Source organism: Nicotiana attenuata, unplaced genomic scaffold, assembly GCF_001879085.1.
Source record: "Nicotiana attenuata strain UT unplaced genomic scaffold, NIATTr2, whole genome shotgun sequence".
NCBI lineage: Eukaryota > Viridiplantae > Streptophyta > Magnoliopsida > Solanales > Solanaceae > Nicotiana > Nicotiana attenuata.
Window position 1 is genome coordinate 87740 of NW_017672527.1, and position 18873 is coordinate 106612.

Sequence of the window (18873 nt, forward strand, 5' to 3'; positions counted from 1 at the left end):
TTCTGTTGAGAAAATTATGACTCGGTGAAATGGAAGGCAAGGTTTGTCTCTAATGACTGAGATTTATATTATGTAATAACAGTGTCTGAAATGAGTTGGCACTTGTCATAGGAAATTTCTTAAATTCTGCTTTTTGCTTCTAAATTAAGAAAATGCAAAAGTAATGGGAATTTTTTGTCTCTAATATTTTTTTTTTTTGGTTTACTATTCGGTGTGCCAAAGGTCGAAAACAAATTCTCTGTGTTCTTAAAGGTAGGAGTAATATCTGTATATATTTTATTCTCCCCAGATCCTACTTATAGAATTTTATTGAGTATGTTGTTGTTACTGGTTTACTATTCGATATCCCAACTAATCAAGACTTGCACCAAGTAAGGTCTATTAAAGAAAAAATGGTCTCCGTAAGAAAATTTCTGAAGTTCAAACTCGAAACCTTTAATTAATACTGAAAAACTAGAGGGGTCATATTCAAACCACAACTTTTGATGACAATAAACCCTCGTGATCCGACCCTTCTTCGGACCCCGTACATAACGGGAGTTTAGTACACCGGACTTCACTTTAGCTACTTTTGATGGCAGTATATTCATCTGATTAGGTTTAATATGGAAGACATTTGATATTTTCATATGTAGATTTACCAAATATAAAAAGGAAAGGAAATTAATGTAAAGGATAACGACATGAATTTTATTTTTTCAGAATGTGGAGAGGAGGTCACTAAGGTCTTTATAATTTGTTCACATGATCTTTCACATGTCTTGATCTGCTGTATAATAATTACAATTTTAATGAACAATTATAAATAACTTAGGAATTAAAGGGAAGTGAAATGGACAGAGTTGTCCAAACGGGCTAGTCCAGCCCAATCCAGCCCAAGCCTCGTGGACTTTTAAATTTGATGGGCTAGGGCTGTTGGCCCTCCATCTATATGGGCTTTAAAATGGCCAGCCCAGCCCTGAGAGGGCCGCGGGCTAGGGCGGGCCGGCCTTTCAATATTTTTTTAAGAAAATATTTCTCCAAATCTTTAGATATTTTTTCGTGACATAATCTCTTAATCATATGAACGACTTTTGTTTATTTAGAGTGTACAAAAATCTTGATATTTGACAAGGAAACTCGTAATTAAAATGTAAATTCTCTATATCTCTAGCTCTTCTTTTTAATATTATATAAATATTTTTTTAGTATTTTTCTTTCACTTTCTTTAGGTTCAGGAATTGCTTCAATAAGTTTATACGTTAAGATTTTTTAATTTAGGTTTAACATTATTTGTTGATTTCATCATTATAGTCCATGAAAATTTTAAAATTCATGAATTTTGCTAGTGTTGTCAATTTTCTTTGGGTATTAAAACTTGACCATTTTCTATGCTGAAGAGCAAAATAATTAATAATATATTAAAGTAACCAAATTGATCATTGGCCAGTTAAAGTAATATTTTGAAACAAAAAATTAATGGCCATTTAAAACTTTCTTAGTTCGTTGTTAATTAAGCAAAAGAAAAACTAATCTCGCCATACTGTATGCATATCAAAAATAGAAATTATAGTTGATATGGTAGGGTAAATGAGCAATCTAAGGTTGGAAAATAGGGATTATAGGTAATAATTTTTTTGATTTTTTACTTTTTTAAGATATTTAAATGTGAATTTATTAATTTTTGGCCCACGGGCCGGCCCAGACCCAGCCTCGATCAAGCCTCAAGGGCCAGCGGGCTGATTTAGGCCGGGCTTATAAGCCTCAATTTTAAATGGGCTAAAAAAATTTAACTCAACCCTACCCAAATTGTGGGCTGGGTTTGGCTGGCCAAGCCCATTTTGACGGCTCTAAAAATGGCTATCACTTATCCCCTAAACTTTTAATTCTGGTTACAATTACATACTAAATTGTAAATTATTGGGTACAAATAATTTTATTTCTATCTATAAATATAACTTAATTTCAAAAAAGGAAAAAAGACAACAAAAATTTGAGATATCTTAGGTGGGCTTTTGGACATAAGAATCGTAAAATTCCAAAAAAGAAAGTGAAAATTTTTTCAAGTGAAAATAATGTTTGAAAATTATAGTTGTGTTTGGATATGAATATAACTTTTGGTTGTTTTTGAATTTTTGTGAGTGATCTCAGTAAAAAATTTGAAAAATAAATTTTTGGAGTTTTTAAAATTTTCAAAAAATTTTAAAATTCATCTTCAATTAAAAATTAGAAATTTTATGGCCAAACATTGATTTCAAAAGAAAATGAAAATTTTTCGAAAAAAAAGTGATAAAATTCTTATGTCCAAACGGACTTTATACTCGGTCTCATTTTTATTTGAAATCATCCAATTGAATGTGTTTTCATTTTTTAGTGGGAGAATCGGCTGCAATGCATAGTCGGTTCAACCAAATTTATGGCCCGTTTGGCCATAAAACTTTTTTCTTTTATTTCGATATTTTTTTTCCAAATCAGTGTTTGATCATAAAAATTTTAATATTCACTTGAAGATGAATTTCATAATTTTTTAAAAATTTAAAAAACTCCATTATTTTTCAAAATTTTCATTTTAGATCACTCATAAAAATTCAAAAACGTCCCAAAATTATATTCATATCCAAATACAACTCTAATTTTCAAATATCATTTTCACTTAAAAAATTTTTACTTTTTCCGAAATTTTATAATTCTTATATCCAAACGCCCACTTAGTACTTTATAAAAAATTATTAAAAGTTTATCACTAAATTTTTTAACAAATATTAAATTCTAAACTTGTCTTTATAAAATTACAATAATTAAAATGTTAACAATTTTAAAATTTTAAATTCTTTGAATTTAAATTTTAAATTTGCTTTCAAAAACTGGAGCAGGAAAGTCAATGAAACATAATATCTTGATTACGGAAATTTCCATGTCATGACACATGTGAATAGATCAAGGTGTTACTTCTAAATTCGGGCACGATCATACTTATAACAGGATCATTGGCTAAAGATGACAAATGATGGAGTTAGGTAGGAGTATTTTTTTTTCCCGTACACACACATTTCTTAGTTGGAAAGTGAGCTCTGGCGTAACTGGTAAAGTTGATGTCATGTAACCAAAAGGTCACGGGTTCAAGCCGTGGAAACAGTCTCTTGCAGAAATGCAAGGTAAGACTGCGTATGATATACCCTTGTTGTCCGGCCCTTCCCCAAACCCCGCGCATAACAGGAGCATAACACACTGGAGTGCCCTTTTACACATTTTTTTAGTTGCAGGTTTGTAACATAGTATTTGCTAATTTTTTTTTTTTTGAGTACTACTAAAAGGATATTATATTGCATACTAAGTAATAGTTACCATATTACAACCCATATTGTCATCAGGGGATATCAGTATCCCTGTTTCTACTGGAGTGTCACCACTAGCAACACTTTGATTTTCTAGAGATTTTAGCAGATTACAGGTAGGAGTCGATAGTTGCTTAACAAAAACTTTTTCATACACAAGTCCTTATCATAGAGATGTTTCACAAAAGTAGGTGGATCAGCAAAAAGTTTAGTTTCTCCTGGCTTGTAGCATTTGTTTTCTTTGTTTTTTGCATCATTGGCTAGAGCATCTGCTACTGCATTCCCTTGTCTGAAGTTATGCCTGAGCAGGAGGCCCTTCTTCTGGCGCATTAACAATCTGCAAGATTGAATAAGAGTAGTTAAGGTTGCATGGCCATTATTGATTGCATTCATTACCTCTGTTGAATCCATATCTATTTCTATAGGAAATAGATCGAACTGTACTGCCAGTAGGAGCCCTTCATGGAGTGCCTGCAATTCCAGATGTAGTGGAAATAGGCCTTTACAGTATTTGTTGAAACTTAGAATCCATTTGCTAGTACTATCTCTAAAAAACCCTCCTATGCCACTATGCTTGGTTGTGAATGCCCCATCGATGTTGAGTTTAAACCAGCTTTTCTGGGGTGCGTGCCAACTAATCTTAATAGGAATTATATCTTTTGAAAGTTGGTGTGCGCTGGTTACGAAGTGAAATTCATTTGAGTGATTAAGGATCCTTTCCAGGGAGGGTTTTTGAATAGTGTTATTGATGTTATTGTTGTTAATATTTAGCCAGATCCCCCCTAGTACAAAGGCTAGAAAGTCATTCCATTCCATATAATTATGAGTTAAGTTTATACTAGGAGTGAGGTCTTTTATTTGCATTAGCCAGTTAGAGTTGTTGGTGGTATTTAGATTGCCAAACCCTAGATTCTGCCAGAGCGTTTATGTTATAGGGCAGCTTATGAATATATGTCTAGGGGATTCATCATCTAGTCGACACACAGTGCATGTTTTGTCAATGTTATCCCCTATATGGTGAAGGTATTGGCGACATGGAATACGGTAGTGGAGACATTGCCATAGAAAATATTTTATTTTGTTAGGGCATTTAAGATTCCAGATCCACTTGAAGTCATGCTGAGGGGTAGAGTTGTTTTCCTTAATGATATTGAAGCAACTTTTACTAGTGAAGAGGCCGTTAGTGTTTAGTTTCCATATTGGAGTTTCACTACCACCTTGTTTCAAAGGCATAGGAATTTGCTCAATGTTAGATTTAACCTCTGAAGGGATGTCAAAAGAAATTTTTGAAAGATCCCATTTCCTAAAGGAGATAATGTCTTTGATTGTTAATGCTGAGTCATTCTTTGTGAGAGGACTTCGATGCAAAGCCTAAGGTTTTTTTTTGAGTATTTGGGATCCAGGACGAGTACTATATGTCTAGGTTAGATTTTGTGCTAGGTTGCCACCTTATTCCTCTGGAACAAAGGGGCCATCCTTTAAGAATGCTTTTCCTGATAAAAGAGGATTGAGTTTTTGTGCTCTTATTAGCATAATTGGAAATGATAATTTTTGCCCAAAGATTATTATGATTTGTCAGAATTCTCTAGGTAAGTTTAGTTAGAGCAATAATATTTTTTGATTTGGCCTTTCTGATGCCAAGACCCCCTTCCTCTTTTTGCTTGGTGACGGTGTCCCAGTGTACATAATGAATTTTCTTAGTTTCATCAGTAGAACCCCAAATAAAATTGCGTTGTATGCGATCTACTTGATTTAGGACCTTATTGGGAAGATAAGTGTACTGCATTACATGGCTTGGTATAGAATTTAGGGAGGAAATTGCTAAGGTCGTTCTGCCAGCAATATTGAGGAACTTTGTTTTCCATGAAGCTAGTTTTTTTTTTTTTTTGCATATTGTTAATTATGAATTGGTAGTCCCTAGGAGTTGGGTTATTCTGGAGAATAGGGTATCCTAAGTATTTTCCAAAGAAATTACTAATATTCATAGAGAAGAGATCAGCCACCTCTTTTGCTATATTAGTATTTCAATTTTTTGAGAAGATTATCCTTGATTTTTGAAGGTTGATGTTTTGACCTGATAGCTTGCAAAAGAGTGAGAGACATCTTTTGATGGAGGTGCATGATTTCTCATTTTCCTTGGCCATTAGAGTTAGGTCATCTGCGAAGAATAGGTGCGATATGCACGGGCCTTGTTGGCTAAGATGGAGAGGATCCCGGTTGGCATATATCTACTTCATGGGAGATGAGCCTAGAAAATATTTTCATGCAAAGTATGAATATGTAGGGAGATAGGGGATAACCTTGTCTAATGCCTCTACTGGGCATAAAAAACTCAGTAGTGGTACCATTGACTAAGATAGCTATTTTGCTGGTACTAATACAGTTCATGATTAATGTGGAGATGGACGGAGGAAATTTGAAGAATTTAAGCATACGATAAATAAAGGACCATCCCAATCGATCAAAAGTCTTTTCTAGGTCGATTTTCAAAATCATACTAGCCTTTTTTCCTTTTGCCTTTTTGAATTGGTTAATAAGCTCTTGTATAATAATGGCATTGTCACTACTATGCCTTCTTTTGATAAAGCTGGCATGATGGGGGCCAATAAGATCATTTAGGAAGGATTTCATTCTATTTGCAATAATTTTGGTAATAACCTTATAAACTGTATTGCACAAACCAATTGGACGAAAGTTTTTTAAGTTGTTGGCGTTGTGAGTTTTTTGAATGAGGCAGATGTAGGTGTTGTTCACATCATCTGGAATGGAATTGCTTTGGAAAATTTGTAAACAAAGACTGATAACTGATGGACCCACCAATTTCCAGTACTTTTGATAGAAAAATGGGTGGATCCCATCAGGTCCTGGTGCCTTAAAGGGTTTATAAGAAAAAATTGCATTGGTGACCTCAGATGGTAACAAGGGATTATCCAAAGATGTTAAATCAATATTGATGAAACTGGTAGGATTAATGAGAATGTCCTTCCAGTTAGTAGTAGTGTGTGAAGTTTTGAAGGAGCTTTTGAAGTATTCCTTTGTATGAGAAATAACTTCATACGGATCATTAATCCATTTTCCTTCCTCATTTTTGAAATAGATAATTTTGTTTTTTCTTTTATTATTGGTGGCCATGATATGATAAAATTTTGTGTTGGCATCACCCTCCAGAAGCCAGAAAATTCTAGCTCTAAGCTTTCAATATTCATCTTCAATTTTAAGTAAATTATTATATTCTAATTGGGGTAGTGAGACTATGTAGTTTGAATTTTCCCAACTTTCCGCTACTAAAGAATGGAAACTAGGGTGTCGGCACCAATAGGTTTCAAGCCTAAAAGGTTTTGGTAGTGAGATGTTTGATTTAGGAATTATTTCTAAAAGAAGAGGATTGTGATCCGAGTGAGTTTTTGGTAGGTGAGTTACAGAGGCATTCGGAAAATAACTTAACCATTCACTATTGGATAGTATTCTGTCTAGTCTCTCCATAATAAGGCCCTTATTTTTTTTCTTGCGGTTGGTCCAAGTAAATTTACAGCCTTTGAACCCTAGGTCAGTTAGGCCACCTTTATTAATACAATTCCAAAGATATTTGGAGCTATTTCTATTGACTTGTTTTCCTCCTAGTTTCTCAGATGAGTCAATGACATCGTTGAAATCTCCCCCTGCAAGCCAAGGCCCATTAGAATTCTTATGCATATTAATGAGATTATTCGACATTTGATTCCTAAGATTGATATTGGTGCTAGCATATATAGAAGTAAAAGTCCAAATTTTACGAGTGGGAATTACCTCAATAGTAGCACTGATCTCCTGGTTTCGACGCACGAAACTATGGACGTTGACCATGTTGTGATTCCATAATATGACCATTCCTCCTTATTGACCCTCATCCGGGATTTCAATGTCATGACCCGGATTTTTCACCCTCGGGAGTCGTGATGGCGCCTACTCGTAGAAACTAGGCAAGCCAAATTTTAATTACTTTCCGTTTACAACATAATCCCTTTTAACAATCCATGGCAAAAATATAAAAAATAATGAAATTAAATAGTAGCGGAAGTCTTAATTATAGAAACTGAATCAACATGCGGAATAGTCAATATAATCCTCTACCCAATACTGGTGTCACAATACTCATGAACTGCTAAGAAATACTAAACACAATGTCTGAAAGAAAACATATGCTGTTTGTCTCGAATACAATGAGGCAACGGGCTAAAAAGAGAGAATAAGGGAGACGCCGGGCTTGCGGACGCCTGCAAGGCTACCTCGGGTCTCACCGGACTGAAGGCCTGCTCCCGTACTAATGTTGTTGTTGCTGCCGCTCGAAACTTGGACCTGTGCAAATAGCACAGAGTGTAGCATCAGCACAACTGACCCCATGTGCTGGTAAGTGTCTAGCCTAACCCCGGCGAAGTAGTGACGAGGCTAGACTGGACTACCACATAAACCTCTACAATTGTATATATATATATATATATATACAGCGGAATCAAAAATACAAGTCAAGTAAACAATAGTGGGAGGGGGGGGGAACATGCTGTGGGGAGATAACAGTATTAATAGTAAACCCAGAATAACAATCTAAGGGCAGCTTGGAATTTACAGCGGATAAGAACCAATACAACAAAATAAACACACTTGTATCAATAATTATTGCGGCGCGCAACCCGGTCCCAATATATAACAACATTGTTGCGGCGTGCAACCCGATCCATAGCATTGAACATTGTTACGGCGTGCAACCCGATCCATAAACATCATTGTTGCGGCGTGCAACCCGATCCATATCATTTAACATTGTTGCGGCGCGCAACCCGATCCACAAATATCATTCAATGCACGGCATCACCCTTCGTGCTTTAACACTCTTCCTCACCCAATCAACAATCACAAACAAGGGTAAGGGAAATAATAAAACAAGAATAGAAGTCCCGGCAAGGGTACACAACAACAATTTAAAGATCCGGCAAGGGTACATCATAAATAACCAACAACATCCCGGCAAGGGAATAAATCATTAACTCTTTTCTTTCTTTCACTTTCATCTCATAGTTCACATTATCACTTGAGCCAATGCTCCAAAGAGTTACTTATCTCATATACCTTCACAATTTGTATTTCAACCCGAGCCAATGCTCCACGAAGTTTCAAGATCACAATTTCATTCACAAGTCTTTACAACATATAGAGGTCATCAAGTAAACATGGAAAGCATATCAACAACCAAACTATTCGCAAAGTAGGGACTCACGGTCATACTAGACACCAATGTATAGATACTCGTCACCATGCCTATACATCGTACTCGATCAATTAGCAAGTAGCAAACAAGACTCAATTCCTATTCCCTCAAGCTAGGGTTAAACCAAACACTTACCTCGATGCCTTGAATTCCACTCAAACCTCAACTATCGCTTTACCCCATGATTCCACCTCCAATCCGCTCGAATCTAGTCACAAATTACTCAATTACTTTAATAAACGCTAAATGAATCAATTTGAATGCATAAAAATGATTTTTCCAAGTTTTTTCCAAAAATTTCAAAATCGCCCCCGGGTCCACGTGGTCAAAACCCGAGGTTTGAACCAAAACCCGGTTACCCATTCCCCCACGAACTCAAATACGCAATTTGTTTTAAAATCGGACCTCAAATTGAGGTCCAAATCCCCAATTTATAGAAAACCTAGGTTCTACTCAAAACCCCCAATTTCACCCATGAAAACCATTGATTTTAAGTTGAAAACATGTTAAATGATGTTAAAGAATGAAAGAAATGAGTAAAAACCAATGTACAAATGATTTGGAAGAAGTCTTGTTCTTGGAAAATCGCCCAAAGAGTTGTATTTTGAAAGTGGGGTGAAAAATGACTTAAAATTCGACTAAGTATGAAATATGCTGGGCTGCAGTTATCGCAATTGCGAACAGGGGTTCGCAATTGCGAACTCGACCAAATTATGGGAATTGCGAACTCTTGTTCGCATTTGCGAACTCAGGCCTATCAGGGGACCTTCGCATTTGCAAAAAAGGTCTCGCATTTGCGAACCCTGGACCTTCGCATTTGCGAAGAACGATTTCGCATTTGCGATCATTGTCAGGCCTGGGCTGGTTTCGCATTTGCGAACCTGCCTTCGCATTTGCGAGAGCTGGACCTTCGCATTTGCGAATACTGGCTTCGCAAATGCGAAGCCTGCAGATCAGAGATAACAGATTTTTTGAAAAATAAAAAAAATGCAATCCGACACCTATCCAAAACTCACCGAGCCCTCGGGGCTCCAAACCAAATATGCACACTACCTCAATAACATCCTAGGACTCACTCGTGCGATCAAATCGCCAAAATAACATCAAAAACAACGAATCAACCTCAAAATCACAAAATTTTCCTCAAACCTCATAAACTTTCAAATTTAGAGTTTTAAGTCTGAAACACGTCAAACGACGTCCGATTTCAACAAAATTTTACAGAAAGCGCTTAAACCATATATAAGACTTGTACCGGACGCCGTAACCAAAATACGGGCCCAATACCACAGTCTTTTAATCAAATTTCATTTTCATTTTCCTTAATAATTTCCACAAAACAATTTCACACAAAAATTCATTTCTCGGGCTTGGGACCTCGGAATTCGATTCCGGGCATACGCCCAAGTCCCACATTTTCCTACGGATCCTCCGGGACCGTCAAATCATGGGTCCGGGTCCGTTTGCTCAAAATGTTGACCGAAGTCAAATTTAATCAATTTAATATCAAATTTAAGCATTTTTCTCATAGAATTCATATTTAATCTTTCCGGCTACGCGCCCGGACTGCGCATGCAAATCGAGGCAACCCTAAATGAGGTTTTCAAGGCCTCGGAAGCACAGAATGAGTAAGAAAACAAGTGATGACCCTTTGGGTCGTCACATTCTCCACCTCTAAGACAACCGTTCGTCCTCGAACGGACAAAAGAAAGAAGTACCTGAGTCGAGGAAAAGATGAGGATAACGACTCCGCATGTCGGACTCGGACTCCCAAGTCGATGCCTCAGGAGGCTGACCTCTCCACTGAACACGAACAGAAGGAAAACTCTTGGATCTCAACTGACGAACCTGCCGGTCTAGAATAGCTACCGGCTCCTCCTCGTATGACAAGTCCTTGTCCAACTGGACAGTGCTGAAATCTAACACGTGGGCTGGATCGCCGTGATACCTCCGAAGCATGGATACATGGAAAACTGGGTGCACGGCTGATAAGCTAAGCGGCAATGCAAGTCTATAAGCCACCTATCCCACTCGATCAAGAATCTCAAACGGACCAATGAACCTTGGGCTAAGCTTGCCCTTCTTTCCAAATCTCATCACGCCCTTCATAGGCGACACTCGGAGCAATACCCGCTCACCAACCATGAAAGCTACATCTCGAACCTTACGATCCACATAGCTCTTTTGCCTAGACTGAGCTGAACGAAGCTTATCCTGAATGATCTTGACCTTGTCCAAGGCCTCCTGAACCAAATCTGTACCCAACAACAGAGCCTCTCCCGGCTCAAACCATCCAACCGGAGACCGACACCGCCTACCATATAAATCCTCATAAGGAGCCATCTAGATGCTCGACTGGTAGTTGTTGTTGTAGGCAAACTCCGCTAAAGGCAAGAACTGATCCCACGAACCTCCAAAGTCAATAACACAAGCTCGAAGAATATCCTCCAAAATTTGAATAGTCCGCTCGGACTGGCCGTCCGTCTGGGGATGAAATGTTGTGCTCAACTCAGCCCAACTCTCGCTGGACTGCTCCCCAGAAGCGCGAGGTAAACTGCGTACCCCAGTCCGAAATGATAGATACCGGCACACTGTGAAGGCGAACAATCTCCCGGATATAGATCTCAGCTAACCTCTCGGATGAATATGAGACTACCACAGGAATGAAATGCGCTGACTTGGTCAGCCTATCAACGATGACCCAAACTGCATTGAACTTTTTCCGGGTCAACGGAAGTCCAGTAACAAAATCCATAGTAATCCGCTCCCACTTCCACTCGGGAAGCTCAATCCTCTGAAATAAACCACCAGGCCTCTGATGCTCATACTTAACCTGCTGACAATTCAAACACCGCACCACATATGCCACAATATCCTTCTTCATTCTACGCCACCAATAATGCTGCCGCAAATCCTGATACATCTTCGCGGCGCCCGGATGAATAGAGTACCTGGAACTATGGGCCTCCTCCAAAATCAACTCTCGAAGCCCATCCACATTAGGCACACAAACTCGCCCCTGCAATCTCAAAACTCCATCCGCATCTAAGGTAACCTGCTTGGCACCTCCTCGCTGCACCGTGTCTCTAAGGACACACAAATGGGGATCATCAAACTGCCGATCACGGATATGCTCCAATAATGAAGAACGAGCGACCGTGCAAGCTAACACTCGGCTAGGCTCAGAAATATCCAGCCTCACAAATCGATTGGCCAAAGCCTGAACATCCAAAGCAAGCGGCCTCTGACTGACCGGAATATAAGCAAGACTGCCCATACTGGCTGACTTCCTACTCAAAGCATCGGCCACCACATTGGACTTTCCCGGGTGATAATAAATGGTGACATCATAATCCTTCAACAATTCCAACCATCTCCTCTGCCTCAAATTCAACTCCTTTTGCTTGAACAAGTACTGAAGACTCTTGTGATCAGTGAACACCTCACATGCCACGCCATACAAATAATGCCTCCAAATCTTCAATGCGTGAACTATGGCTGCCAACTCTAAATCATGCACTGGATAGTTCTTCTCATGAATCTTCAACTGCCTCGAAGCATAGGCAATGACCTTGCCATCCTGCATCAACACTGCACCAAGCCCAATACGGGAAGCATCACAATAAACTGTATAGGGCCCTGAACCTGTGGGCAAAACCAACACCGGTGCTGTAGTCAGAGCTGTCTTGAGCTTCTGAAAGCTCGCCTCACACTCATCCGACCATCTGAACTGGGCACCCTTCTGGGTCAATCTGGTCATCGGGGCTGCAATAGATGAAAACCCCTCCACGAACCGTCTGTAGTAGCCTGCCAACCCCAAGAAACTCCGAATCTCTATAGCTGATGCTGGTCTAGGCCAGCTCTTGACTGCCTCTATCTTCTTTGGGTCCACCTGAATACCCTCAGTTGATACAACATGACCCAGAAATGCAACTGAACTCAGCCAGAACTCACATTTGGAGAACTTGGCATATAACTGACTATCCCTTAGAGTCTGAAGAACCACTCTAAGGTGCTGCTCGTGCTCCTCCTGGCTGCGGGAGTATATCAATATATCATCAATGAACATTATCACGAATGAATCCAAATAAGTCCTGAACACTCGGTTCATCAAGTCCATGAAAGCTGCTGGGGCATTTGTTAACCCAAATGACATAACCAAGAACTCATAATGCCCATACCGAGTGCGGAAGGCTGTCTTAGGGACATCGGATGCCCTAATCCTCAACTGATGGTAACCAGATCGCAAGTCAATCTTAGAAAATACCCTGGCACCCTAAAGCTGGTCGAACAAATCATCAATCCTCGGCAGTGGATACTTATTCTTGGTCGTTACCTTGTTCAATTGCCGGTAATCAATACACATTCTCATTGACCCATCCTTCTTCTTAACAAATAATACCGGCGCACCCCAAGGTGAGACACTGGGTCTAATAAAACCCTTCTCAAGCAAATCCTGCAACTGTTCTTTTAACTCCTTCAACTCCGGCGGGGCCATACGATATGGCAGAATAGAAATGGGCTGAGTGCCCGGAGCTAGATCGATGCAGAAATCAATATCCCTGTCAGGTGGCATACCCGGCAGGTCTGAAGGAAAAACATTAGGGAAATCACGAACAACGGGCACAGAATCGATAGAGGGAACCTCAGCACTGGAATCTCGAACATAAGCTAAATAAGCCAAACACCCCTTCTCGACCATACGCCGAGCCTTCACATACGATATGACACTGCGGGTAGAATGACCTAGAGTCCCTCTCCACTCTAAACGAGGCATACCCGGTAAAGCTAAGGTCACAGTCTTGGCATGGCAGTCCAAGATAGCGTGATAGGGTGATAACCAGTCCATCCCCTATATGATATCAAAATCGACCATATCTAAAAGCAACAGATCTACACGAGTCTCCAGACCCCCAATCACCACAACACAAGAGCGATNCGACACTCGGAGCAATACCCGCTCACCAACCATGAAAGCTACATCTCGAACCTTACGATCCACATAGCTCTTTTGCCTAGACTGAGCTGAACGAAGCTTATCCTGAATGATCTTGACCTTGTCCAAGGCCTCCTGAACCAAATCTGTACCCAACAACAGAGCCTCTCCCGGCTCAAACCATCCAACCGGAGACCGACACCGCCTACCATATAAATCCTCATAAGGAGCCATCTAGATGCTCGACTGGTAGTTGTTGTTGTAGGCAAACTCCGCTAAAGGCAAGAACTGATCCCACGAACCTCCAAAGTCAATAACACAAGCTCGAAGAATATCCTCCAAAATTTGAATAGTCCGCTCGGACTGGCCGTCCGTCTGGGGATGAAATGTTGTGCTCAACTCAGCCCAACTCTCGCTGGACTGCTCCCCAGAAGCGCGAGGTAAACTGCGTACCCCAGTCCGAAATGATAGATACCGGCACACTGTGAAGGCGAACAATCTCCCGGATATAGATCTCAGCTAACCTCTCGGATGAATATGAGACTACCACAGGAATGAAATGCGCTGACTTGGTCAGCCTATCAACGATGACCCAAACTGCATTGAACTTTTTCCGGGTCAATGGAAGTCCAGTAACGAAGTCCATAGTGATCCTCTCCCACTTCCACTCGGGAAGCTCAATCCTCTGAAATAAGCCACCAGGCCTCTGATGTTCATACTTAACCTGCTGACAATTCAAACACCGCGCCACATATGCCACAATATCCTTCTTCATTCTACGCCACCAATAATGCTGCAGCAAATCCTGATACATCTTCGCGGCGCCTGGATGAATAGAGTACCTGGAGCTGTGGTGCTCCTCTAAAATCAACTCTCGAAGCCCATCCACATTAGGCGCACAAACTCGCCCCTGCAATCTCGAAACTCCATCCGCATCTAAGGAAACCTGCTTGGCACCTCCTCGCTGCACCGTGTCTCTAAGGACACCCAAATGGGGATCATCAAACTGCCAATCACGAATATGCTCCAATAATGAAGAACGAGCGACCGTGCAAGCTAATACTCGGCTAGGCTCAGAAATATCCAGCCTCACAAATCGATTGGCCAAAGCCTGAACATCCAAAGCAAGCGGCCTCTGACTGACCGGAATATAAGCAAGACTGCCCATACTGGATGACTTCCTACTCAAAGCATCGGCCACCACATTGGCCTTCCCCGGATGATATAAAATGGTGACATCATAATCCTTCAACAATTCCAACCATCTCCTCTGCCTCAAATTCAACTCCTTTTGCTTGAACAAGTACTGAAGACTCTTGTGATCAGTGAACACCTCACACGCCACGCCATACAAATAATGCCTCCAAATCTTTAATGCGTGAACTATGGCTGCCAACTCTAAATCATGCACTGGATAGTTCTTCTCATGAATCTTCAATTGCCTCGAAGCATAGGCAATGACCTTGCCATCCTGCATCAACACCGCACCAAGCCCAATACGGGAAGCATCGCAATAAACTGTATAAGGCCTTGATCCTGTGGGCAAAACCAACACTGGTGCCGTAGTCAGAGCTGTCTTGAGCTTCTGAAAGCTCGCCTCACACTCATCCGACCATCTGAACTGGGCACCCTTCTTGGTCAATCTGGTCATCGGGGCTACAATAGATGAAAATCCCTCCACGAACCGTCTGTAATAGCCTGCCAACCCCAAGAAACTCCGAATCTTTGTGGCTGATGCTGGTCTAGGCCAGTTCTTGACTGCCTCAATCTTCTTCGCGTCCACCTGAATACCCTCCGCTGATACAACGTGACCCAGAAATGCTACTGAACTCAGCCAGAACTCATATTTGGAGAACTTGGCATATAACTGACTATCCCTCAGAGTCTGAAGAACCACTCTATGTGTGGCTCGTGCTCCTCTTGGCTGCGGGAGTACACCAAAATATCATCAAAAAAGACTATCACGAACATGTCCAAATATGGCCTGAACACTCGGTTCATCAACTCCATAAATGCTGTTGGGTCATTGGTCAACCCAAATGACATGACCAAGAACTCATAATGCCCACACCGAGTACGGAAAGCTGTCTTAGGGACATCGGATGCCCTAATCCTCAACTGATGGTAGCCAGATCGCAAGTCAATTTTGGAGAATACCCTGGCACCCTGAAGCTGGTCGAACAAATCATCAATCCTCGGCAGTGGATACTTATTCTTAATCTTTACTTTGTTCAATTGCCGGTAATCTATGCACATCCTCATCGATCCGTCCTTCTTCTTGACAAATAACACTGACGCGCCCCAAGGCGAAACACTGGGTCTAATGAAACCCTTCTCTAGCAAATCCTGCAACTGGCCCTTTAACTCCTTCAGCTCCGGCGGGGCCATACGATATGGCGGGATAGAAATAGGCTGGGTGCCCGGAGCCAAATCAATACAGAAATCAATGTCCCTGTCGGGTGGCATACCCGGTAGGTCTGAAGGGAAAACATCTGGAAACTCCCAGACAATAGGCACAGAATCTATAGGAGGAACCTCAGCACTGGAATCACGAACATATGCCAAATAGGCCAGACACCCCATCTCGACCATACGTCGAGCCTTCACGTACGAAATGACACTGCGGGTAGAATAACCTGGAGTGCCTCTCCACTCTAAACGAGGCATACCTGGCAACGCTAAGGTCACAGTCTTGGCATGGCTGTCCAAGATAGCGTGATAGGGTGATAGCCAATCCATACCCAATATGATATCGAAGTCAACCATATCTAAGAGCAACAAGTCTACACGGGTCTCAAGGTCCCCAATCACCACAACACACGAACGATGGACTCGGTCGACCACGATAGAGTCACCCACCGGTATAGACACATATACAGGAATACCCAAAGTATCACTAGGCATGGCCAAGCATGGTGCGAAATAAGATGAAACATATGAATACGTAGACCCTGGGTCAAATAGTACCGAAGCATCTCGATCACAAACCAGAACCGTACCTGTGATGACTGCATATGAAGCCTCCACCTCGGGCCTGGCCTGAAGAGCATAACAACGGGGATGAGGCCCACCACCCTGAACCGTATCCCTAGGTCGATCTGCTGCTAGCTGACCTCCACCCCTGGCGGTCTGAGCTCTACCTTTATGACATCTACCTCCACCTCTGGCACCTCTACCCCCACCTCTAGCTGGCTGCGGAGCATCTGATGCCTGAATCAGGACGGGGACCCTGCTGCTGCGATTGAGTACCCCTCAATCTCGGGCAAGCCCTCATGATGTGACCATACACGCGGAAACTCTAAAGTGGCGGTGCGCTGATAGGAGCTGGCAGTGCACTGAATGACTGCTGATCAGAATAGTGTGCCTGAGAACCACGGCCTCCTGATGTACCGTGAGAAACCTGGAGAGCTGACTGAAAGGGCCTAGGAGGATGGCCTCTACCATATGAATCTCTACCTCCAGACGAGGTACCACTGAATCTGCCGGAATGACGGGCTCTCTTGTCTCCCCCGTGACCACCTCCCTGTGATAACACCATCTCAACTCTGCAGCCATATTGGCCGTCTCCTGAAAGCTGATCTCACTGCCAGTCTCCCTAGCCATCTGGAGACGAATCGTCTGAATCAAACCATCAATAAATCTCCTCACCCTCTCTCTCTCAGTGGGAAGTATGACAAGAGCATGGCGAGCTAGATCAATGAACCTGGTCTCATACTGAGTGACCGTCATAGAACCCTGCTGGAGGCGCTCAAACTGCCTCCGATAAGCATCCCTCTGAGTAACGAGGAGAAACTTCTCCAGGAACAACTTTGAAAACTGATCCCAAGTCAAAGACGGCGACCCTGCTGGTCTGGCTAAGCAATAATCTCTCCATCAAGTCTTGGCGGATCCAGATAGTTGAAAGGCGGTAAAATCGACCCCATTGGTCTCAACAATACCCATGTTCCGAAGAACCTCGTGGCAGCTATATAAGAAATCATGGGGATCCTCAGAAGAAGCATCGCTGAATGTAGTAGTGAAAAGCTTGGTGAACCTATCCAACCTCCCTAAAGCATCAACAGACATAGCTGCCCCATCACCGGCCTGGGCTACAACTCCCGGCTGAGCTTCTCCAACTGGCTGAACTGTTGTAGTCTGAATCGAGGGAACTCCCTGCTTCGGAGTACGAGTAGCAAGAGTCTGGGCCCCTCCTCCAGCCTGAGAGACGGCTGGTGCTACCGGAAGCATACCGGCTCGGGTGACACTCTCCATGAGGCCCACCAATCGGACTAGAGCGTCCTGAAGAACTGGGGTAGCAATAAACCCCTCTGGGACCTGATCTGGGCCCACCAGAACTGCTGGGGCTGGGGCCGGAACCTCCTCGTCAAAGTCAACTTGAGGCTCCGCCACTGGTGCTGCTGCTTGGGGCTGAGCTCCGCCCCTACCTCGGCCTCGGCCTCTCCCTCTGCCCCTAGCGGGAGCTGTCTGGGGCTCAGACTGCTGATCGGAAGATGAGGAAGCACGTGTTCTCGCCATCTGCGAAAGAACAGAGTAGAAATTCAATTAGTGTTGAGAAACTAAACTGCACGACAAGAAAGAACCAATGTGAAACCTTTCCTAACTCGGTAGCCTCTAGGGGATAAATACAGACGTCTTCGTACCGATACCTCAGACTCTACTAAGCTTGTCCGTGAGTTGTGAGACCTATGTAACCTAGAGCTCTGATACCAACTTGTCACGACCCGGATTTTCCACCCTCGGGAGTCGTGATGGCGCCTACTCGTAGAAGCTAGGCAAGCCAAATTTTAATTACTTTCCGTTTACAACATAATCCCTTTTAACAATTTATGGCAACAATATAAAAAAACAATGAAATTAAATAGTAGCGGAAGTCTTAATTATAGAAACTGAATCAACATGCGGAATAGTCAATATAATCCTCTACCCAAGACTGGTGTCACAATACTCACGAACTGCTAAGAAATACTAAACACAATGTCTGAAAGAAAACATAACCTGTTTGTCTCGAATACAATGAGGCAACAGGCTAAAAAGAGAGAATAAGGGAGACGCCGGGCTTGCGGACGCCTGCAAGGCTACCTCGGGTCTCACCGGACTGAAGGCCTGCTCCCGTACTAATGTTGCTGCTGCTGCTGCTCGAAACTTGGACCTGTGCAAATAGCACAGAGTGTAGCATCAGCACAACCGACCCCATGTGCTGGTAAGTGTCTAGCCTAACCCCGGCGAAGTAGTGACGAGGCTAGACTGGACTACCACATAAACCTGTACAATTGTATATATATATATATATATATACGAGACGTAATAACAAAACTACGAAGTACAAACGTAAACTAATAGGTAGGGGGGTAACGGGGGGGGGGTAACAGTACGTCGTGGGT